Below are 10,707 nucleotides of genomic sequence, written 5' to 3'. Positions count from 1 at the left end.
GGGTGCTCTGTACCTAACCTCTGTCATTAAGAAACATCCAGAAATTTCCCAGATATTTATAAACACCCCTCAGCAATCTCTGATATATTAAGTGAATCCCAACAAAATCCCAGTGCATAAACTTTCAATTATGTCCATGGTTCATGTCAACACAAGCTGAACACTTGCTAGGTGTACGTGCTACGTGCAGGCTAGAATAAAGTTGGGCTGCAGCTACAGTGGATATTTTAATTGTTAGCGTGCTTTTCATCCATTCAATGGTGAAACGAAACTCCTCTTATCACTCAAGGAAGATATTTTTCCCCTTCCGCATATGTAACCTGTGAGAACACTGATGGCGTGCACATGTGTATTAAGAGTTCAGTCTATAGGTATGCGCGTTTGAATATATGTGCGCAGGTGTGTAGTCCTTCCCTACAAACCAACCCTCAACAAATTACTTGTCTGGCCTTAAAATTTATAATACAGAATCTTTTTCAGCGTAGCCGCGCAAACCGAAATTATCCCGACAATGCTTTATCTGTAGAGAGGTAAAGGGATAGGATGCCTTCACAGAGGAGAGACTAGTTGACACTTCAGGACTGCGTTCTTCTTGTGTCAGGCGCAGGTCCTTCATCAGATCTGGATCCGATGGACTGCGGTAAACCTCAGGATAAACAAAGACATTAATATTAGCGCAGATGCCATTCTTCTTATGATGTAACGAGTACATCAGGATTTATGGGAAGTGTTCCCGGTTCCGGCTGACCTAATCTATGCAGCCTAACATTGAATTATAGAAGTCTATAATGTATTATGTGTATGCTAGGTTAAAGAGATGTGTCTTTAATCTAGCTTTGAACTGACAGAGTGTGTCTGCTTCCCGGACAATGTTAGGAAGACTTTTCCAAAGTTTTGGTGCTAAATAGGAAAAGGATCTACCGCCAGCAGTCAATTTTGATATTCTAGGTATTATCAACTGGATGGAATTTTAAGATCGCAATAGAGGCGAAGAACTATAATGTTAACGCATTATAGTTATTCGCCTCTATTGTGATCTCAAAATTAGCTCGCTCAAGTACTGGGGAGCTAAACCATTTAGTGCTTCATATAAATTTTAAAATATTGCTGATTTACTACAGGGCCGTTGAATGCATGAATCTGATTGGTTGACGAACATTCTAAGGTGTGCATTATTTTCAGGGAAACGCACAGCTAAAGTAGTTCCAGCAGGTCTTGACCGCATTACAGTTCCAAATCACTTCGCATAGTCAACTGTAATAACGGAAAATGGGATACAATTCATAACAAGAAAAAGCATTTAGCCCCATGCGCTTGATCTGCAATTTTCAATGTCTAGCTTCACAATCAATAGAAACATGCAGTTTAATTTTAATAAATAAAGTAAATAGTCCTATCTATTATCAATAGAAAATTAAACTGAATATAGGCTAAATAAATGGATAGTCCTGCAGCACGGATTATTATTGCAGATAATATAACAAATAAATAATTATTGATAGGCCTACTTGTTAAAAGGGCTTTGTGTTTCATTTATTTGGCTATAGTCTACTGGCATCTGTCAATTAATGAAAAAAAAAAAAATATTTATTGAATTAATAAATAAATAATAACATTGACGCACATGCTTTTCTGTCTCATTATTGCAACATCTCTCTCTAATAACTGCATAATGAATGTAATTTGATACTTATGACTGATCATGCCCAAACGTGCGTTCAGTCTGTGTTCAAAGTCGGTGTTTAACCCTCAGGGGACCACAGTGTTTTGGGGGCCTTTGAGATGTTCTGACATGCCTTGACATTTGTGCTTTTTTCAGTTATTTATAAACATGTTAATGGCAAAGGTGTAAATTCACTCTATATAGCACAAACAGGGCTACCATAATATGCGAGCAACGTGTATGTAGATGTTTGTATTTTTAAGAGAATAATGTTTATGCGTGGTTATTGGAAAAAATTAAAATGAAAGTTGCTGAATTAAGACCACAAAACACATATTAAATATGTGTCCACAAGACTTTTGACTAATGGATGTTGTCCCTTTGTGTTCTAGCTTCAAAATTATGTGAAAATAGTTTTGCTTTATCGTTCACAAAAAAAAATACATTGATTTAAATGGTGTAAAACAGGTTTTGCTTGGAAAGCCAATATGCAAGGGGGAGGAGTAGTTTACACCTTAGATTGCATAATCTCTGCATAATCTCCCCACCCATTCTGCATAATGACTGCCTAATGAGCCATTCATTCAGGTGTGACACTGACTGAGCCACAATGCAACGACAAAAGATGTATTTAGAAGAAGACTTATATTGGCCATTTAAGATTTCGCTTACATTTCTCTTGTAAATATGTTTTGCTATTTTATTAAAAATGTTACAATTACAACAATAATTACAATTTCAACAATATTTCAAGTGTACTCTTTCTTTGTAAAAAAAAAAGAAAAAAGATTATAGGCCTAAATTTTATCATATGTATTCATTAGTTTGAATATAGCCAACATTGGAACATCTAACATCTTAGTCTATGACTTTATTTTTGACAAAAATAGTATTTTTTTTGCAGTTTAATACGTTGCTTATACAAATACATTTTTTTCAACATATTCCAGTGGATTTTTACTCATCTCAGTAGGCTATAGCAAAGCAGTTTATTCTTTCACACACAGACACGCGATTCATATTTAGGCTAAACAGTCTTTACAAATATGTACCCTTCATTCATCTCACAGAAAGGCGAGTCATATTATGGAAATGCGATTCATCTTTTTGCGGTTTGCATAGGCCTACACTAACGTTATTCCATAACGTTATTCCACACGTGAGGAAAGAAAACAGCCTACCTCACTCCTCAGCGGGATCTGCTCCTCATATCAGGAGATATTGCTCCTCATATCAGCACTGATCTGAGGAATCGTTTCTCCATAAGGTAGGCTATATTATGCCTCACTCGATCGCGACGCGCTGTGTTTACAGCTGATGGGCGTTTCAAAGATCTTCAATAGTTCTCAGAATTTGCGTTTGAATAGCACGCGCTCTCCGGGGAGTGGTCACATTACTGTGAATGAGCTCTTAATGAGCTGGACAGGAGTCGCTCTCTTTTTATACAGATTACAGAAACTGAGAATATTTGTTTTTTATATAAGTTACTTCATTTAACAGATGCGATCTCAAGCTTTATGCCCGTGGGTAGGCTTGGGAATCGGTTCCAGGTTCCGGTTTGGAACCGGTTCCAAACATTCCGATCCATCGGAATCGTACACGTCCACACGTTAACGATTCCACTAACGATTCCGAACGTTCCGTTCCGTTCCGTCCATTCCCGCGTCGCGGCACGACGTCACAGTATGTGACTGGATTTTTAAATCCCCCAAAAGCGCCATTCCCGCGTGCAATATTTTTTTCCCCCAGTATGGTAGGAGAAGGTACCACCTTTTTCACCTCTGATTGGCTAGAAGGGCTCTCCTCCGATTGTTTATTTGATTTGGCCGTGAAACGTCATCTCTGATGAGAGAGAGAGAGAGAGAGATGGTAGTGGTGGTGATGCTGTCGGCTCGCGCGCTAGTCTGTTTTGATCTTCTTTACCGCCAACAGAAGTAAACAAAGTCAATCCAACAGTGTGATAAGTGCGTGCCGTCAGATTTATATTCCAAGTTCACATTTTCATAGCTGTTTAGATCGAATCCATGAACCGCATTATTACACCGTTTTCTAAGGCTACGCGATCTATTTAAAACAAGTTACAATCTTAAAATAGCAGAGTGCTATCATGAAATCGTAAAGGCTGTGATATGCGCAAAAAATATATGCGCTGTTTTGTTTTTTTACAGAGAAGCACGAGGCTTTAATTATTTATATGCGTGCAGATCAGCTCCGTTCATAGTAAACGCTGCTCCACATATACTCAGTCTCCTCATGTGCTGTTTGTTTAGGTTTCCGATAATGTACGTTTGGGAACGCAAAACCTCGGACGCATATTTCATATAACTGTCATCATTTATGCGTGTCAGCATCTCAGGGGGGAGCACAACAAATATGCCCAAACATTTAAATAACATCCATGGCATTAAATACCAGGAGTGCACTATATTTGACAGCCTGCGCTCCACAAACAATGGTAGGTTGGCTTATAAATTATATCAAAACATTAATGCTAGATGTAAGTAACCAATGATCAGCCTGGAGAGATCAAGGATCCTCCCAGAAAAAGCAGACATGCTTGTTTTTCTGCACAAGAACTGCTAGAAATTTTTAAATGTTAAATGATTAATTGAAGTTTTTGTGAAAACAATAAAAGTTAAAGTTAAAATGTAAACCATGATGCGTTGTTTACTCTTTTATAGTTTAGCACACACGACTAAGTGTGTTTACAATACAAAGCTTTGTTTTAGAAATGTTTACTTTTTTTTAGAAATGTCAAAGCATTCAACTTCTGTATTGATATTGCACACTTGGTTTTCATTCTCTAAAACCACTTTAAATTAGACATTCAAAGGCAACAACTCTCAAAGCCACCCTGTAAGTGTGCAGCAAATGGTACAGGAATCGATATGGGAATCGATAAGGAATCGCATCGATAAGCAGACTCGACAATGGCATCGATATCGATAATTTCTTAACGATGCCCATCCCTACCCGTGGGTCTGTTTGCCTGTTTGACTAAATTTTCGCGGAGTTATTGATCATTTTCGAACGCGTTTCAAATGGGAGTTCACGGACAGAGAGAAGGCAGAAATCGCATCATGTTAATTTTTCTTTATTTGTCAAAAAGCAAAACACTTTATTTTTATTGTGAGTATACAGAAAAAAAATAGAAACTGAACAGGATCGATTGATGTATTACACGAAAATGAAAGATCAAAATTAACAGAGCATTTGGTGTTTATTTTCATTGCTAAAAAAAAAAAACGAGCAAAACGCGCGGGCGCGTTTGTGGTCCCCTGAGGGTTAAAATCTGCTGCAGTTGATGAAAACAGTCAGAGAATGTGTCAGCTAGTCGTGTGTCTCCAGTATTAGTCTGCAATCAGTGGCTCAAACCTCCGTTACTAACTCCAAAATTTAGAAAAAAATTTAGAAAAAAAAAAAAGACGTTTTGGAATTAGCAACAGAGCATGGGGATTAGATGCGTAAGAAATTAGTCCTACATACAAGAGCATTTTAATGACAAAAACTTTATAATTGACTTCAGACCATTGAATTATTAGAAAAATAATGCACATCCGCTTCGCGTCGTGACCGCATTACCACCTCGGGTTTGCACTATTTTTCTAATAATTCAACGGCCTTTTGTCAATTATTCCTTACTTACTTACAATGTTTAAGATGGAGCCAGTGTTGATATAGTCACTGTCAGGGTTCCACCAGACTCTCTCACTCCTTCCACTCGTTCACTCACTCCTCCCATTCGCTCATCATCTCCGGAGTACTAATCATCATCACCTGCACCCTTTATATTAAGCTCCTCTTCTCACACTCATTGTCTGGTCTCGTCTCTACAAGACACTCAGACTCTCTTACGCTACTCACCCGAGATTCATCCGCCTTCGGTCTTCATCCGAAGCTCCGTCTGCCTTCTTCAGTCTTCAGCCCTCTTCCTGAGATCTTCCAGCTGCCATCTGAAATAGAGACTCTGATTATTCTTCAGTTAAGTTCCTGTCTGATAATCATCTGCTTGCATACTCACCATATCTCCATCTGGTTCCGTGTTTCTGTTAATAAAGCTACATTTCACTTAACACCTGTCTGACTCCTCTTCCATTCGTGACAGTCATACTTCCTGGTTCTAGTAAAAACTCTAGCTGCTGTGTTGCGGACCAGCTGTAGTTTGCAAATTAAGTGTGCAGGGCAACCACCCATAAGAGCATTACAATAATAATCTAGCCTTGATGTCAACTTGAATTTCAAATGTTAGATTGGTATCTGTGTGTGTGGTCCAGTGTCCAGTGAGGACGTCTCCCGCCCCAAGACGACTCCAGTCCCCGTCCAGAGACAACTACAGTCCTCAAGCCCACCTCAGAGAGGCCTTTAGTCCCCGAGCTCAGCCCAGAAAGGCCAACCCCACAGAGGCCTTTAGTCCCCGAGCTCAGCCCAGAAAGGCCAACCCCAGAGAGGCCTTTAGTCACCGAGCTCAGCCCAGAAAGGCCAACCCCAGAGAGGCCTTCAGTCCAGTGTCGAGAGAGGACTTCAGTCTCCGTTTCCGGTCCAGTGTCCAGAGAGGACTCCAATACCAGAGCTCACCCCAGAGAGGCCTTCAGTCCCCAAGCTCATCCCAGAACCCGTCCGGTGTCCAGAGAGGACTCCAGTCCCAATTCAGTGTCCAGACAAGGCCACGAAGGCGAATCATCCCTGGTCTCTCAAGTTGCCGGCTTCGCCCCGGCTCCCACCGCAACAAAAACAACATAATGGTTTTCTGTTTTATTATGTTTTAAAATATAATTAACTTCTGTAATGCAAAGCTGAATTTTCATCAGCCATTACTCCAGTCTTAGGTTTCAGATGATCCTTCAGACATCATTCTAATATGCTGATATATTATTAACGTTGAAAACTGCTGTGCTGCTTAATATTTTTTTTAATAACCTGTAATGTGTTTTTCAGGATTCTTTGATGAATAAGTTATGGCTGATGAATCACAGAAATCTGCTCTGCACTGCTCTGCATCAAAGAAATAAATTATATTTTAAAACATATTAAAATAGAAAACCATTATTTCACAATATTACTCTTTTTTTCTGTATTTTTGATCAAATAAATGCAGGCTTAATGAGCATAAGAGACTTCTTTCAAAAAATATTAATCCTTCGAATCCTTCAAAATGCGGCCTGTAAATGCGTCCTTTTCTCATGAATGCAGGATACATCAGAAGGATCCTTGGCAGCCTTGCCTACCCCACAAGTCACTGCACGCTGGAGACTACAAATTTTTTTAGAGAAATTGCCAGATTACACTTGTAAATTTAAGTATTGGGTTTCAATTTAATTAAGTAATCTAATGTATGTAATGATAAAAATAAAAAAGTATAGTAAAGGTTCAAATGTATACTTAGCCTATATATTACCAACATGTGATTTTATATAGTTTATACTCTTTATTATGTAAATAAAAGGACCATGGTGAAATTTTAGATAGATTTACAACCCCCATTTTGTTTAAGGCAGTTATAAATTCAAAAATTCCAGTACAAATGGTAACAAAAATGGTGACAAAACCAGACCGGCCAATTGAACAACCCCCAGGACACAGCTAGTAACAATTTGTTATTGTGACAAAGAACAATTTCTTTGTTCTGCTTTCATATTAGACTCTCTGAGATGAAACCTGACGGTGCGTGTCCACTGGCACGGAGTGAGCGGAGTTGAGCGGAGCGAGCATTTTCAATTCATTCCAATGGAAATCGAGCTTCACGCTCGCGCAGTGCATTTTGGGATTGACAGCGGACCGGAGAAAGCGTTGAGAGCGTCAAAAGGTTGAGCAGTTCTCGACTTTATGCAGATATAAAGTGAAAAACGTTTGTGAAAAAATATGTGACGTCTGTCTTTAGAGTTTAAAAATATGCACATTTTGCCGGAGAGTATGCTGGATTTAGTAGGTAAATCATTTTGTTTACAAATTAGACGCTTTGCAGTTGTTATATATGTTAAATATTTCATTTTGGATGTGTTCATTGATTTTACTGGCTGGGTTTATAAAAGTTGACAGGATATTTGCTTGGATCATTTGGAAACAAAGCTTGTATATTTCCGAATGTAATTGCGTGCTTTTTTGTGCATTCAAGCGTTTGACGTGAATTCGCATCTGAAGCCCGAGTTGAAAAATCTGAACTTTGGCGCCTGTTTGCGCCGCGTTAACCAGTCAGGAGCCTGCTTGTTGCTGTCACGTGGTGAAGTGACGGGATAAACTGCTCGGAGCAGGCTTGTGCACAATTCAGAATTGAATTGAGAATGACTCCTTAATTCCAATTCAATTCTTGAATTTGAATTGAATTTGAATTGATGTCAAAAACAGGATCTAGAATTACAATTCGAATTTGAATTAAAGGAAGCAGAATTGCAATTCAATAAAAATTCAAAGAAATTCATATACATATTTGTATATTTAGATATGATTGCATTATAATATGTGGGGTGGCAGTGGCTCAGTGGTTCATGTAGGTTGTCTACAAACCGAAAGGTTGGTGGTTCAATCCCCGGTTCCACTTGACCAAGTGTCAAGGTTTTCCATGAGCAAGACACCTAACCCCAGACGAGCTGGTTGGCGCCTTGCATGGCTGACGCCGTTGGTGGATGAATGTGAGGCTATGGCGCTTTGGCGGCCATAGGTCTGTGAAAGCGCTATATAAATGCAGTCCATTTACCATTTAGTCACAGAACAAATAATTAAGTTTGATGTATTGTAATTGTAATTTTTTGGAACATGATTCCATTTCCCAGAATGCTTTACTTTAACCAAGTATTTAAAATGGTTGCTAAACAATTTGAGGTGGACATCTGTTTGAAAGCACAATTTGATGGGCAACACTTACAACTTCACTCTGCACCTGTTGAGAGAATCTTTAGTGTTGCAGGAAAGATATTCAGACCAGAACGGTGCAGACTCAATGAAAAGGAGTTGAGGAGCTATTGAGAATTAGATGCAACAGTGTTGCTCAGTAATTTTTTGCATTGGAATAAATGATAACTTCATTTACAACAACTTTGTGTTTGTGTGATTACTTTGAAATGAAAATTACATTGGAACAAAACTAATTAAACAACACTGAGGGGGTAATTTATTTCAAGAATTTGATCAATATATATTTTAGAACAAAATGTATGCAGGGTTGAGGAGTAAATAGTTACGTGAAATGAAATTTCTGTTATTAAATTACAAAATTAAAGTAATTGTATTTAGTTGTATTACTGAGGTAAAATGTTTAATTCAACTAGTTACTAATCAACTTAAAACGAAATTGCTTTGCTTTGATAAAGTTATCCAAATAAAGTAATCCAAACCACATTTATAATGGGTAACTAATAACAGTAAGCAATAACATTTACAAAGTAACCTTCCTAACACTGAATGCATGCGAGACTCAACACATTCTTTCTGTTGTGTGACTGTGTGGAATTTCTTTGAATTGCCATGAATTTAATTCCACTTCCTGTCATTCCAATTCAAATTCAATTCAATGTCCTGTGGGGCGGATTAAATTCAATTCAAATTCCAATTCATGAATTGAATGGAGGCCAATTCTGAAATTCTGAATTTTGCACAAGCCTGGCTCGGAGTCATTCATTCAAAATGGAGAAAAAACGTATATTGGCGGTGAGCAGTCAACTGGTGCCGTACGACGTAGTTCGTATTTTTACCGAGACAGGAATAAAAAGGACCTCGCTTGGAAGAGGGTAAGTGAGGAGATTGGGCAACCTGGTAAGTTGTAAATATGTTACACATTTCTCTTTTGAGTCACGTTATTGACCTGCTAACCAGCTAGCAAGCTGCCTTGCCGCTATTTTACAACTATTTTACAGCTAATATACAGCTACTTTTCGATAATGTGTTTATTCAGAGGACATCTGCAGAAAAAAGTGGAAAAGCCTCAGGGACAAGTACCTGAAGGAGAAGAGGAAGGAGATGGAGAAGAGGAGTGGGTAAGCAGCAGAGTCTGCGAAGAGGTGGAAATACTCGCAGATCCTGGGATTCCTCGATCCCCCATGGGCGACGAGTAGTAACTTACTAATTATCATTGTATTTGTAAATGCAGACACAAATCCATTGCAATGTATGCCACCAATCATCTGCATACATAATTTTTAGCTACTGTTCATTTGCATCTTTATCTATGTATATGTCTGAAGTATAACTTTAATTACTTAATATATGTTAAAGCAAGTTCAAAACAATTTCACACTTGCATTTAAGCACTATGTCACTCAAACAGGCACAGATATTATTCTCACAATATCTAGACAATTTTGTTGTTTAAATAAAATGTTTAAACCGTCACTGTGAACATGAAAAGTTTCATGAATCAACTTTCTGCCTTCTCTTTGCACGGTGTGCTGTATTTTTTTATTTATTTCACTGGCCAACAGAGGAGGAGAGCCCGCCGGCGGCCCCATGAGCGGTCACAGGATGGTCCGTCAGAGGTGGAGCAGGCGCTGATGGAGCTTCTGGCTCAATTATTGAGGCTAAATTTGGAGCAATTTTTTATTTTTAAATTCTGTTCATATTGTTAAATATAAATTATCTATATTCATATTATTTAAATCAATAAATTATTTTGTAATATGACTAAATGCCTGGTGTGGTTCTAATGCACAACAAAGCAAATCTTTTTTCACATAACTTGATTTCAATATATGAGACGTATTCATTTTAGATCTAGATTATATAAAACCTTATTATTGTAATGTAAAGACAACCAACATACTTTAGTGTATAAGAACATTGTGTCTGGACAGTGTTGAGTGAGAAAAAAACACAGAACAGGTTAATTACTTTTGGAGGCTGGCTCCATTTATCATGAAAACTAAAATAAATAAATAAATAATTTTTACCTTATATACTAACGTGGAAAACCTGCCATTTTGAAAAAGTTAGTGACTCTGAGTCTAAACTTAATAAATATGCATATTGTGGTGGACCTGACAGCCTGGAACTGGGGCTGAAACCTGAAAAAAAGTACAGAATATAGTAATAATGGAGGAAAAACAGTTTTTAGATAG

The sequence above is a fragment of the Scardinius erythrophthalmus genome (genome assembly GCF_964197995.2).
Source record: "Scardinius erythrophthalmus genome assembly, chromosome: 4".
Taxonomy (NCBI): domain Eukaryota; kingdom Metazoa; phylum Chordata; class Actinopteri; order Cypriniformes; family Leuciscidae; genus Scardinius; species Scardinius erythrophthalmus.
Note: the sequence above shows the minus strand (reverse complement) of the source record.